Source organism: Jaculus jaculus, chromosome 7 (genome assembly GCF_020740685.1).
Source record: "Jaculus jaculus isolate mJacJac1 chromosome 7, mJacJac1.mat.Y.cur, whole genome shotgun sequence".
Taxonomy (NCBI): Eukaryota; Metazoa; Chordata; class Mammalia; order Rodentia; family Dipodidae; genus Jaculus; species Jaculus jaculus.
Genome location: NC_059108.1, coordinates 118,140,955 through 118,155,769, shown reverse-complemented (window position 1 = coordinate 118,155,769; position 14,815 = coordinate 118,140,955). Strand labels below are relative to the sequence as shown.

Below are 14,815 nucleotides of genomic sequence, written 5' to 3'. Positions count from 1 at the left end.
GACCCCCCCCCCCAACCCCTGCCGAGGTAGGGTCTCACTCTAGCCCAGGCTGACCTAGGTAGTCCCAGGGTGGTCTTGAGTTCCTGGTGATCTCCTACCTCTGCTCCAAGTGCTGAGCTTAAAGGCATGCACCACCATGCCTGACCCAAATTTTAATGTAATTTTAAATTTTACTATCATGCATATATATTTGGGTTCTGACATATAATACACAAACACATACACACAGTTACACATACTTCTTTTTGACATTGAAACTCACTTTGTAGTCCAGGCTGGTCTCAAACTCATAGCATTATTGTGCCTCAGCCCCTGGAGTGCTGGAATTACAGGTGTGAACTACCACACCAGGCTCCATGTGTTTTTAATTTACATTTCTCAGATGGCTAGTAATCTTGAGTGTCATTTCATAAAAATATCTGTCATCAGCTTATCTTCTATGTATAGATATGGTTGTGTCTGTTCAAACATCTGATTTTTAAGTGGGTTATTTTTGTTAATGAGCCCATTATGCACTTAGATGCACATCCTCTGTTGGAGTAGGTGTTTTACAAATATTTTATCTTGCTATGTGTCTTAAAAGAGTCTGTTAAAAATGAGTAGACAGCCGGGCGTGGTGGCGCACGCCTTTAATCCCAGCACTTGGGAGGCAGAGGTAGGAGGATCGCCGTGAGTTCGAGGCCACCCTGAGACTACATAGTGAATTCCAGGTCAGCCTGGGCTAGAGTGAGACCCTACCTCAAAAAACCAAAAAAAAAAAAAGAGTAGACAGGGGCTGGGAAAATGGTTTAGTGGTTAAGGCGTTTGCCTGTGAAGCCTAAGAGCTCCTGTTTGATTCCCCAGGACCCACTTAGGCCAGATGCACAAGGAGGTGCATGCATCTGCTGTTTGTTTGCAGTGACTGGAGGCTCTGGCACACCCATTCTCTCTTTCTCTCTGCCTCTTCCTCTCTCTCAAATAAATAAATGAAATAAAATATTTTAAAAAATGAGTAGACAACCTGGGCATGGTAACACACACCTTTAATCCCAGCACTTGGGAGGCAGAAGTAGGAGGATCAACCTGAGTTCAAGGCCAGCCTGAGACTACTTAGTGAATTCCAGGTTTGCCTGGGCTAGAGTGAGACCCTACCTCAAACAACAAAACAAAGAAAGAAACAAGCAAAAAGCAACAAGGGCTGGTGGGGTGGCTTAGCCGTTAAGGTGCTTGCCTGTGAAGCCTAAGGACCCAGGTTTAATTTCTTACTTAGTACCCAAGTAAGCCAGATGCAGAAGATAGTGCATGCATCTGGAGTTCATTTGCAGTGGCTGGAGGTCCTGGTGTGCCCATTTTTTCTTTCAAATAGATAAAAATATTTTAAAAACTTAAAACAAAACAAAAAACAAAAATGAGAAGCTGGGCATGGTGGCGCACACCTTTAATTCCAGCAGTTGGGAGGCAGAGATAGGAGGGTTGCTGTGAGTTCAAGGCTCGCGTGGGACGGCAGAATGAGTTCTAGGTCAGCTTGGGCTAGCTTGAGAACCCTACCTTGAAGAACAACAACAACAACAACAACAACAACAACAACAACAACAACAAAAAACACCATAAAGGAATTAGAATAGGCAAGCTCATGGTACAGATCATAAGCCATCAGAGTGACAGTGTGCTGCTGGAAGTTTACCCCTGGGGGCTTCCTAAGGACCCTGTTCTTCCTGGCTTCTCAGTTTACACCCTGAAGGCATAGACTGACTACATCTTCCTCTTAACCATGACTTGGGATATACTTCCATAGCCCTGAATTAGAAAAATGTTTGGTTATATACAGAGAGAGAATGGGTGCACCAGGGCCTCTGGACCCTGAAAACAAACTCCGTTTTCATGCACCACTATGCACATCTGGCTTTATGTGAGTACTCGGGAATGGAACTGTCACCCCCGCCCCCCAGGTAGGGTCTCACTCTAGCCCAGCTGACCTGGAATTCATTAAGGAGTCTCAGGATGGCCTCGAACTCACGGCAATCCTCCTACCTCTGCTTCCCAAGTGCTGGGATTAAAGGCGTGCGCCACCATGCCTGGCTTGGAACCGTGACTTTTATGCATTGCAGGCAAGTGCCTTAATCGACGAACCACCTCTCTAACCCAGCACTGAATTTTTAAGTAACACTGCCTTACTTCCCTTGTGACTGCTCATCCATAAAAATGGGCACTCAAGGGTTGGAGGGATGGCTTAGCTGTTAAGACGCTTGCTTGTGATGCCTAAGGACCCCACATTTGACTCTCTAGATCCCACATAAGCCAGATGCAGAAAAGGTGAGGCAAGTGCAAGGTCACACATGCCCCCTAGGTGGTGCAAGCAGCTGGAGTTTGATTTCAGTGGCTGAGACCCTGGCATGCCCATTCTCTCTCTCTCTCTCTCAAAAAAAAAAAGTCAAGGATGTAGGGGCACTAGAGCTGGGCATGGTGGTGCATTCCTTTAATACTGGCATACTGGAACCAGACCAGTTGTAGACTGGTCTGTATGCTGTTATAGCTTATGGAGGCCAGAGGACAACCTTGGGTGCTGATGCTCACCTTCTGCCTTGTTTTGAGACAAGCTTTCTTATTGTTTACTGCCGCCTACACTGGGCTCACGAGCCCACGAGCCTCCAGGAATTCTGTTGTCTCTACATCCCTCCTTGCTGTAGGCACATGGGGTTATAGATGCGCAGTCCTGCATCTGCCCTTACATGGGTTCTGCGGACCTGGACTCAGGTCATCATGCTTGTGTTACAGGCACTTTTAGCCACTGAGCCATCTCCCGGGCTCTGTGGCTCTAGCTTTCGTAAAGGGGACTTCTCATTAGCCTGTCTTGATATTGGATGATTTTACCGCTTACATTAAGCTTGTGGTCATAGCTGATGTCTGGTATACTTTTGTGTGTGTTGCTTTAAGGCCATGTTTACCCTTGCCCCTGTTAGGCTGCTTTTTTTGTTGTTGTTTTGAAGTAGGGTCTCGCTCTAGCCCAGGCTGACCTGGAATTCACTATGTAGTCTCAGGGTGGCCTCAAACTCACAACTGTCCTCCTACCTCTACCTCCCAAGTGCTGAGATTAAAGCTGTGCACCACTATGCCCAGCTCTGTTTTTTATTTATTTATTTATTTATTTATTTATTTATTTATTTATTTAAGGTAGGGTCTCATTCTAGCCCAGGCTTACCTGGAAACACACTACCACTACTACTACTGTCTTTCATTTTATTATTTTATTTTATTTATTTGAGAGGGAGAGAGAGAGAGAAAGAGAAAGAGCACATGAATGAGAATGAATGGGCACACCAGGACCTTCAGCCACTGCAAATGAACTTCAGACACATGCGCCACCTTGTGCATCTGCCTTACGTGGGTCCTGGAGAATTGAACCTGGTCCTTTGGCTTTGCAGGCAAATGTCTCAAACTGCTAAGCCATCTCTCCAGCTCATCTTTTTTAAAGTGATATCTGTGACTAATGACCTCCTATGTCACTGATTGGGGTTGTTAAACCAGACAGGGTTGCTAAATCCAGAGTCCTAGGCATGTTTGTGGAAATTCCATTATTTTAGTAGAGGTTCACTAATCAGCAATCTTTAAATTTCATCCTTTACTGAGTTTACTTTACTTCCATATGTTTGCACAGCAGAGACTGTTAGATGCTTGGGAAAGCCAGCACTTCCTCATCTGTGTGCTGTGCAAATTTATCATAAAAGGAATGCCATGCTAGGTGTGAAAGCACACACTTAGTCTCAACACACACTATAGGCTTGTTACATGAAGCTAGCTGAGTTCTATGAGATGGCCTGCTGGTATGTGAGACACAGCAAACTCCAGCATCTGCAAGCATGAATCACCAGAGCTCCAGCTACTCTCCCACACCTTAGGGCTGGATTCAAAAGCCACCCCTAGTGACTGACTACTTCTCCAATAGGGCTTTGCCCACTGGACACTCAAGGTTCAAACCTGAGTCTTTGGGCTACACATTTAAATGACTACATAGGACAAATATGATTTATATCCAGGACAGGATAAACTGGGACAATATGAGATTTTTCTCATGCTACTCAACTTAAGAGTTAGAAATTATGTCTGGAATTTTCTGTTTAATTTCTGTATGCCCCCCCCCCCCAAGGTAGGGTCTTGCTTTAGCCTCAGCTGACCTAGAATTCATTATGTAGTCTCAGATGGCCTTGAACTTGTGGCGAACCTCTGGCCTTCCAAGTGTTGAGATTAAAGGCATGCACCACCATGCCCGGCCTACTTAATATTTTTGGATTTAATATTTTGGATGGTTACTTGTGCGTAACTGAAAACAGAAATCTCATTAAGGGGCAGAACATTGTACTTGAAACTGGGTAATGTACAAAGAACACAAATTTATTTCTCAGTGTTCTTAAGGCTAGGAAGTCCAGCATCTACATGCTGACATCTAGGAGGACCTTGTACTGCATGCTAGCATGGCAAAGGATGGATGGTAAAGAGAATGAAGCCATTGCTGCAGTCAGTGCTCCCTCCCTTCCCCCCTCCCTACCTCCCCCTCGGTTTTTCAAGGTAGGGTCTTACTTCTAGCCCAGGCTCACCTGGAATTCACTATGTAGTCTCAGGGTAGCCTCGAACTCACGGCCACCCTCCTACCTCTGCCTCCCAAGTGCTGGGATTAAAAGCGTGCCACCATGTTCAGCCTGTAGTCCTTTCTTATCATGACTAATCCATCCCTGAGGGTACCATTATGATCTAAAACCTCCTGAATGTGCCTCCTCTGTCTGTAGTGTTGAGGATTAAGTTTCCAAAGCATGAGTTTTGGGGAACACATTTAGACTCTAGCAATATGCATTCACAGTTATGGAGGGAAGGATGTCAGGTTGTTCATGGTCTGAGGGGTGATAATATGCACTTGTCTTCACTTGGTATTTCATATTTTTTTCATCCATTGTGGGTTTTTTCCCTTCTTTTAAATTAATCTTATATGGGACTAAGTGGAGATGGCTCAACAGGTCAAGGTGCTTGCTTGCAAAGTGCGCTGGTCCAGATTCCCCAGCACTCGCCTAAAACCAGGTGCCAAAACTGGCACATGTTCTTGGCGTTCATTTGCAGTAGCATGGAGTCCTGATGCTTGTGCGTGCGCACATGCATGCACACAAGCACATGCACACACATATTATTACAAATGCACACCACAACGAAGAAACATTAAAGGAGGTTTCAGCTGCAAGTATATTGTCACGATGCTTTGTATTTTTCATAAACTTCACCTGATTTTGTTCATTAGTCTTCCGAAGACTATTTTTTCAGGATTACACCATGCCCAGCATTTGTTCCATCTCCTTCCTTCCAGCGTTTGGCTGTGTCTCTTTGAATCTGAAGCTTGGCAGGGTGTCTCCTGTACTGTCCCAGGTGCTCTTTGAGTCCCAAATCGTTGGTTCTTCCTGTGGACTTGTGGTTTAGTGTGGAGGCTCTGCTGTCTGCCTTAGTTCGTTTGCTTTGTTTGTTTGATCTGTGTTCGTTTGTTTGCTTTTTTTGAGACAGGGACTCATTATGTAGCCCAGACTAGCGTGGAAATCGGTATGTAGATCAGGCTGGTTGGAGCCATGGAGATCCTGCCTCTGCTTTCCAAGTGCTGAGATTACAGATGTGTTCCCTAATGCCCCCTCTGCCATTTTTCATTGTGCGGCCTTGGGCAGGTTACATAACTGTTCTGCTTCAGTTTCCTCATTCAGAAGGTAGACACAGCGTATCCATAATCTGATTGATGGCAGCCGTGCCGCAGAGCCGTGCAGATGCACCACGTGAGCGCCGCCCGGGTGCTCGGGACAGTGTCCGATGCAGGGGAAGGGACACGAGAAGCTATGCTTGTCTGTACAAACGTTGTCATTTAGGATCAACTCTTGTTTCTAGAACCTTTATAAGCTGTATCTTATTTTTACTAGCTTCAAGCTATGAAATCTAGTGTTAGTTATCATGTCTTCCCTAGAGTATTATGCGCTGTTTGGCATCTGACTTAACTCTTAAAAATCTCTGGTGCCTCATGGATGTACATGATTCTTCTTGAGCTGTCTGGACCACTTAGACGTTACATGCATCTCTAGACTTTGTTAATTCAATTGATTTCTTCTAACCAGGGTCGGCATGAATGCATTAGTACCAGGAATGTATAAGTTAACACGTGGGGAGAGCCAGGGATATAGCACCTTTGGATGCTGAGAGGCCTGACCAGTGACAGAAGCACGGGTGTGATGGAAGGCCCTGTTGGAAACGCTACCCTGATGCAGTCCATTCCCACTAGCCCATGCTGGAAGCCAGCCAAATGTCCCTGGATCTTCAGGCTAAAGAAGCTGGAAATACAGATTGTGAATGGATTTCCAGACAAAGCGGTCTGTTTTGAATGTCTTCATTTGAAGGGCTTTGTTGTTGCTTTATGGAAGAATGCCAGAACTGGCCTTCAGAGCTCCATTGTGATTTTCATTACATGGAGGCTTACAGAACCTTCAGCGTTGCTCTTTACACGAGACTCCGCAGACTGCACAGTGCACGTCGGTGGTGCCTAGTTAATGTAGACGTGGGTCAGTGGCCTTCTGCAGCTACAAGTTGTAAGCTTGCTTCTGCCTATGGAGCAATTTGTCTGCTCTCCGTAGAGATCATTTTTATCTGTCAGGGGAGTTGAGAAGTGATTTCTTTCTGGTCCCCCTTTTTCAGAATGAATGAATTGCTAAACTTTGAATTCCTTCATTGGGTGAATCATTGTGTCCAGAATTTAGCTGTGCATTTTCAAAGATTGCTTTCAGCCACTGCAAACCTGAAAAACAGTCAGTGGTTGCTAAGAGACAAGCTGCTCAAGTGTCCCCTTGACATGCGCGCTGCGGAGCTTGCCGTTCAGCAGTTGGGTCTTCACATTCAAGGCTGTCCGCAGCCTAAGGTGGCATAATTACCGTGCAGATTCTGCAAATCACTAAGCCTGTCCTTAAAAGTGACCTTTTGTTATTGTTTTTGAAAACGCTAGACAAATTGAGCAAAAATCAAGCTGTTAAAAATTTTTTTCTGACCTGAAGTCAATTTCACAAGGCCTGGAATCTCAACTCTAGTAGAAAGAAATTTTCCAAACAAATTCCTTGAGTATGACAGAATGTTAATATTTTATTTATTTATTTGGGGGAGAGGTATATATATATATATATGTGTGTGTGTGTGTGTGTGTGTGTGTGTAAATACACATATGTATATGTATATATATACACACATATGTATATATATATATACACACACACACACATATATATGAGGGAGAGGGAGAGAAGGAGGGGAAAGGTCATGCCGGGGCCTTTATCTAGCCACTGTACATGAAGTCTAGACACATGTCCCACCTTGTGCATCTGGCTTTACATGGGTACTAGGGAATTGAACCTGAGTCCTTTGGCTCTGCTGGCAGGTGGGTTACTCAGTAAGCCATCTCTCCAGCCTCAAGTATGACAAAATGTTTACATTTGTCTCTGAGTCTACAGCAAATAAAACCCTAGAGAATTTAGCTGGAGTCTTACGATGTCACATTGCCAACTAACATAAACCACCTCATCCCTTACCCTATCTTGCCTAATATTTAATTCAAAACCCTTAAGCACTGTTTGTAACCTGTCCGCCTGCTGTGGTGGGTGGGTTCCATTCCAGTGCCACAGCATTTCCAGTGACACATACATGACTGGTGGGCTGGTAGCTTTCAGTTTTAGGTCCTGGAGACATAGTGGGGAAAAAAAGGGCTGAGGAGGTAGCTCAGTGGGTAAGAACACTTGCTGCCTAAGCATGAGGACCTGAGTTTGAGCCGCAGCACGCATGTAAAAGCTGGATATGACCACATGCCTGTAATCCTGGGAATAGGGTGAGGAGCTAGGAAGATAGACAACTATTGGGGTACAGCACAAGCTCCAGATATAGAGACTCTTATAAGATTTTCTTCAAGCAGGTAGAATGCTTAGAGGGGAAAAATGGACTTCTCTAGTTTGTGGAAAGAATGACCACCATTAGGAGAAAATGCAGTCAGATACAGACTGCATTTTGTTTGGTAAGCTTTTTTTTTTTTTTTAAAGTTTTTTTGAGGTAGGGTCTTGCTCTAGCTCAGGCTGATCTGGAATTCACTATGTAGTCTTAGGTTGGCATTGAACTCACAGCAATCCTCCTACCTCAACCTCCTGAGTGCTGGAATTAAAGTATGTATCATCATACTTGGCTGAACTGGTAAACTTTGATAACCAGTGCACTGATCATTTGGAGTGTTCCCTGAGTCCTTAAGAATTCGAAGAATGAAATCCATAGACCAGAGGGAATGGTTTTATCATGGTTTAAAGCTTTAGGATTTGGTCTTCAGAACACAAAAGAAGGAAGCAAGGTGGAGCTCTTGCCTAGGAATGGAAGAGAGGGTTTCAGAGGCCTCCTGAGGGAAGAAGGCAGAGCTCCTGCCCTGAAGGACAAGAGGAGGTTTGAGAAGCCCACCCTAAGACTCAGGTTGTGGATTTTCATGAGCCGCAGATGGGCAACTGTTTAGCCTATCTAGTCCTGGTGTGTGTATCTCTTTGCAGGAATCTTAACTGTCTACAAAGGGAGTGGAAGGACTCCCTAAAGGGGCAAGATAAGGAAAGGCCAGATCCCTCTCATCTCCTTCCTTCCCTCCCCCCCTCCCTCCCTCTCTCCCTTACCCCCTTCTGTCTGTCTGTCTGTCTGTCTCTGTCACTCTTACTTGAGACAGAGAGAATAAGTCAGAGACTGGGAAATCCAGGGCTTTCATCTGCTCATTTGCACTCCAGATGTGTGTGCCCCCTTGTGCACATATACAACATTGCATGCTTGCATCACTGTGTGTCTGGTTTATGTGGGGCCTGGAGATTTGAACATGAGTCCTTAGGCTTTGCATGCAAGCACCTTAACTGCTAAGCCATCTCTCTAGCCCTCTTTCTTTTTTAAATATTCATTTATTTATTTCAGAATGAGGGGAGAGAGAATATTGTCATGCCAGGGCCTCCATTCACTGCAAACTCCACATGCATGTGCCACCTTGTGCATCTGGCTTATATGGGTACTGGGGAATTGAACCTGGGTTCTTAGGTTTTGTAGGACAGCACCTTAACAGTTGAGCCATCTCTCCAGCTCCTCTCTGACATTTCTGATGTGTAGTAAAGTGTTTTCCCTTATAGGCCCTAGCACAATTCCTGCACTTACCCAAGAGAAGCCTATTCATTTTGGAGTCTGTCATCCCTAGGCTTCCTAGCTAATTTCTGCCTTCTATCAGTTGTACTGGTTTATTGGAGTTCCATTATGGACTCTCTGCTCCCTACTGAGGACTGAACCCAGGGTTAGGCAAGTACTCTGCCACTGAGCTTCCTCTCTAGGCTTGTTCTTAGATTGGTGTTAGGAAGAGACTCTGCTTTTGGGTAGCAGAATAACCAATGTTCCTAACAAAGCGAGAAATGTGGAGATTTTTTTTAGTGTTTTCTTATTAAACAAAATACAAAGATTTATTGTATTTATTTGAGAGTGACATACACAGAGGCAGAGAGAGAGAGAGAGAGAGAGAGAGAGGGAGAGAGAAAGAGAAACAGAAAGAGAAAGAGAAAGAGAAAGAGAAAGAGAAAGAGAAAGAGAAAGAGAAAGGACACGCCAGGGCCTCTAGCTACTGCCAATGTACTGCAGAAGCATGCACCGCCTTGTGCATCTGGCTTACGTGTGTCATGGGGAATTGACCCTTGAATGGGGGTCCTTAGGCTTCACAAGCAAGCACTTAACCACTAAGCCATCTCTCCAGCCTGATGTGGTGATTTTTTTTTTAAATGTTTTATTTATTTATTTGAGAGCGACAGACACAGAGAGAAAGACAGATAGAGGGAGAGAGAGAGAATGGGCGCGCCAGGGCTTCCAGCCTCTGCAAACGAATTCCAGACGTGTGCGCCCCCTTATGCATCTGGCTAACGTGGGACCTGGGGAACCGAGCCTCGAACCGGGGTCCTTAGGCTTCACAGGCAAGCGCTTAACCGCTAAGCCATCTCTCCAGCCCTGATGTGGTGATTTTGATACAGGAACATGGGGTGTCATTGAGAGCAACAGGTTCTTCCTCTGCTTTTGGGTGAGCTTTTTCAACTCAGGAGTTATGGTGATAGACACTCAGGATCACAGAAAACTTCTTCCAAGTGAGCGCCGTCTGGGTTCTTGTCTTCTGAATTTGATGGATGAAATCAGGCCACAGAGGGTGAAGTATGCAAAGGCTTTATTGTAAGTTTAAGAGAAGAGAAGAAGGCTGAGCTCCTGTGTTGCAGGAGGGGTCCTCTGAAATGTACATTTAAGGAAAAATAATAAAGCAGAAAGCTCCAGAGTTGGGAGGGATCCAAGCTGGTAATCTACATGATGACTAGACTAAAATTGGAGTATCTCACCTTGGGGTACATGAGGTGTTGAGTTGGGATGAGCTTTTCTGGGTAAGTTTAAATGTATATAGAAGAATGTGATCAGTTGATGGGTCAGGAAGAAGAGCAGCATGTTGGATGAGGACATGAGCTGCCAGCGCAGTTCCTTATCGTGTCTAGTTTCCAGGAAAGGGTAACTCCCTTTGGGAAAAGAGCTAAAGAAAACCTGACCCTCCTTTTATTCCTCACATGACATCATAAAATGATCAAATGTGGGGCTGGACAGATGGCTTAGCGATTAAGGCTTTTGCCTCCAAAGCCAAAGGCTCCTGGTTTGATTCTCCGGACCCACGTAAGCCAGATGCACAAGGGGGTGCACACATTTGGACTTTGTTTGCAGTGGCTAGAGCTCCTGGAGTGCCCATTCTCTCTCAAATAAATAAATAAAATATATTTTAAAAATGGTCATATGTATTCTGTAAAGCAGGAGAAAAATTATTGGCTGTTATAGTTCATCTCTTTTTCTTGCATTTGTGACTCTGAAATTACTAAAGTTAGGGGCCTGATAATGCATTTTCTTTTAGAACCTAATGAAAAAAAAATTAAAAATATTTATTTACTTGAGAGAGAAAGAGGCAGGGAGAGAGAGAGGGAGAGAGAAAGAATGGGTGTGCTAGAACCTCTCACCTTTGCAAAGAGCTCCAGACACATGTGCCACCTTGTGCATCTGGCTTTACATGGATACTGGGGGATTGAACCCTGGACCTTTGGCATTGCTCTCAAGCATCTTAACTGCTTAGCCATATCCTGCCTGAAAAATATAGCAATTTTTGCTTAATTACAGGATTGTTAAACTCTTAAGATTAATGTTACATAAGCATAGTTGATTCAAGTTTTACTAACGCCCCCTCAAACTTCCTATTATGTTGGTCACAAATTACTCATGAAGCCCTTTTGCAACACTTAAAAATAGACACCAAAATTTTAAAAATAGAACATAAAAGGTTAGTCATTTCCATTAACAAGGAATGGATTGGGTAGGTTAGATATCTTTTTTTTTTTTTTTTTTTTTTTGGTTTTCCAAGGTAGGGTCTCGCTCTAGCTCAGGCTGACCTGGAATTCACTATGGAGTCTCAGGGTGGCCTCGAATTCATGGTGATCCTCCTACCTCTGTCTCTGGAGTGCTGGGATTAAAGGTGTGCACCACCATGCCCAGCTCTCTTTTGTCATTTTGAACAAATCCTACATAAGAAATCTCAGGCAGACTTAGTATTTCTTTTTGTTTGTTCGTTTATTTTCTTTGGCTAGAGGCCCTAGCATGCTCATTTAAAGAGGCAGATAGAGAGAGCGAGAGAATTCACATGTCACGGACTCTAGCCATTGCAAACGAACTCCAGATGTGTGCACTGCCATGTGTAGCTGTCTTATGTGGGTCCTGGGGAATGAACCTGGGTCCTTAGGCTTCACAGGCAAGTGCCTTAACCACTAAACCATCTCTCCATCCCTGAGATTTCTTTCTTTCCCTCTCCCTTTCCCCTTTTCCATTTCTTGGGGGGGGGTACAGTTAGGGTGACTGGACCCCTGAAGATGAAAAGGGCAGGAAAGTTTGTACTTGTTAGATGATCTGACTTCTTATCCCTTGCCTTGTTTGGACCTGTTTTAACACAATCTGGACCCTCCTGGGAGAGCGGTCTGTCATAGGATTTAAACATTGTGACTGGTCAAGTTCAGCCCCTGGAACTTGGTGCTAGAGCTAGCCTGTTCCTGAGACAGCCTCTAGTCCTAACCAACTAGCTGTCCCTCTGGTTCAGCTGAGCTGGAAGACAGCCCACCCCCATAAGGCCATAATCACCTTTGCAAGGGGAGGCTGGCTTTCTGAACATATGGGACTTCTAGCTTGGGTGACTTTTCCCTGGGCCCAGGCCCACCTGGAAGGGCCCCTAGCCTTTACTCCCCACATGGGCTCCTTATTCCCTCCAGCTCCCCATATGGCTGGAGCTCCTTGAATTCTCTTTTCATGCTTCTTTCCAGGCCTTCCACGTGGGGTCTCTAGCTACCTGGGTGCCTTTCCTTGGCTCTACTTCCCTCAATAAATAAAGTAATTTAATAATTATCCTTTTCAGTCCTTTTTATTCAATTTTTTAATTAAAATTAGAAGCAGACCTACGGTTTGGGGTGCAAGGACTTTCCTGGACCCTTAGCGCTTAGTTACATTTCTCCCTTTCCCCTCCCTTCTTCTCCCGTCCCTTTCCCTCCCCTCCTCTGGTAGCGTCTTGTTCTAGCCCAGGCTGACCTGGAATTCAAGTAAATTGTTAACTAACTTGTTGCTATCCTTAGGGAATTCCAGGTTTGTTTAACACTGTATACCCAGTGTGATGGCTTGATTCAGATGTCCTCCATAAACTCATGCATTCTGAATGCTAGGTCCCAGCTGATGGCAGTTTGGGAATTGGAGCCTCCTGAAGGTGGTGCATTGTTGAGGGCTGGCTTGTGGGCATTATAGCCAGCCTCCCCTCCAGTGGTTAGCACATACTGCTGCTGCTGCTGTTCACCTGCTTGTGCCATATTTCCCCTGCCATCATGAAGGAGGTTGGCTGCTCATAAGGGCAGGTACTTTTAAGTGTGCCACAAACACATGACTATGGGTTGGGTGTGGTTTAGATGTCCCTCAAGGGTCATTGTGATTGGAGGCTTAGTCTCAGAGTGGCAGCTTGGGGAAGTGATATAAAAACCTTTAAGATGGGGCTGGAGAGATGGCTTAGTGGTTAAGTGCTTGCCTGTGAAGCCTAAGGACCCCAGTTCAAGGCTCGCTTCCCCAGAACCCACGTTAGCCAGATGCACAAGGGGGCGCACGCGTCTGGAGTTCGTTTGCAGAGGCTGGAGGCCCCGGCGCACCCATTCTTCTCTCTCTCTAATCTGCCTCTTTCTCTCTCTCTCTCTCTCTCTCTGTCACTTTGAAATAAATAAAAAAGAGACTCCACTAAAAAAAAAAAAAAAAAAAAAAAAAAGCAACTTTTAATTTGTGGGGCCCCGTATGAAGTCCTTAGGCCTTTTGGGGTGTGCTCTTGGGAAAGATTCTCTCTGTGTTCCTGGTCAGTGATGTAATCATCTGCTTGTCTTTAGTTGATAGTTATACCATAAGGTGATGCACTCAGGAGATGGCCCTTACCACAGAACTGTGTTCTTTGTGTCATTTGGACTTTCAGCCTTCAAAATGGGACTGAAACAATTTCTTTTTCATAAGTTAACTATTTTGCTATAGTGACAAAAAGCTGACTGATACACTCATCCCACTCTTAACTCTGTATCCTCTCCCTCCCTCCCTTCCCCCAACCCATCCCTTCCTTCTTCCCCTTCCTCCCCTCCCCCACCCCTTCCTCCCCCATCCGTCCATCCCTCCCTTCCTCTCCTTGCCTCCCTGGGATGGATGTCACTTTCCCTGGAAGTCTTCTCTGTCACTGCACTTCTTCCAAATAGAGGAGAGTGGTCAGTTATGCATCAATGCAACATCCCTGACCATTCCTGCTGCTTATTCTCTCTCTCTTTAAAAGTTTATTTTTAGTTAATTATTTGAGAGAGAGAGGGAGAGAGAGAGGCAGATAGGTATAGGCATGCCAGGGCCTCCAGCTGCTACAAATGAGCTCTAGGTGTATGCGCCACCCTGTGCATCTGGCTTACATGGCTCCTGGGAATTGAGCCTAGGTTCTTTGGCTTTTCAGGCAAATGCCTTAACCACTAAGCCATCTCTCCAGTCCTTGCTACTTATTCTCATGCACCCACCATTCAACCACACTCTGTGAAACCAGATTGGGTCTGACTTGATCATTGTATCCTTGGCACCTTGTCCCCTGGCTGGCTCGGAATAGGCATACAACAAATATTTACTCAGGACATCCGTAGATGGGTAAGAGATGGTAGGCATTGTGAAGCCAGAAACTGAGTGCTGCTGTCTCACTGCCAAGTTGTCATTAGGAGTCATTTCTGTATTTTTTTTTTTTTTTTTTTTTTTTTTTGAGAATGAGGGTAGCTTGCATCTTATGCTCTTGAGGTATTTTGGTCTGAAAGACAAGTTTTTGTTCTATTGCAGTGATGGTGTATGTGTTAAAACTCAGTAGCACTCAAATCAGTTTCCAAGTTTATTCTTTATTTAAATTTATATATGTATACATTTGAGAGAGAAAGGCGGGGTGAGGGAGGAGAGGGAGAATGGGTACACCAGGGCCTCCAGCCACTGCAAACGAACTCCAGATGCATGTGCACCTGGCTTATGTAGGTCCTGGTGAATCAAACCAGGATCCTTTGGCTTTGTAGGCACATGCCTTAACTGGTAAGTCATCCCTCCAGCCCCCAAGTTTATTCTTTGTTTTATTTTTATTATTGACAACTTCCATAATTACAGACAATAAATAAACCATAATTCCCATCCCCCTCCCTTTCCCCTCTAC

The 14,815-nt window shown here is 44.9% G+C and overlaps 1 protein-coding gene and 1 non-coding gene across 3 annotated transcripts in view; both read left to right on the top strand.

Moving 5' to 3' along the window:
- Positions 1-14,815, top strand: part of Ppp2r5e (protein phosphatase 2 regulatory subunit B'epsilon) — a 185,536-nt gene that overhangs the window by 141,043 nt on the left and 29,678 nt on the right. The window lies entirely within an intron of this gene.
- Positions 7,599-7,724, top strand: LOC123462633. The gene has a single exon (XR_006638419.1). It is a non-coding gene; the product is annotated as a small nucleolar RNA SNORA54 (small nucleolar RNA).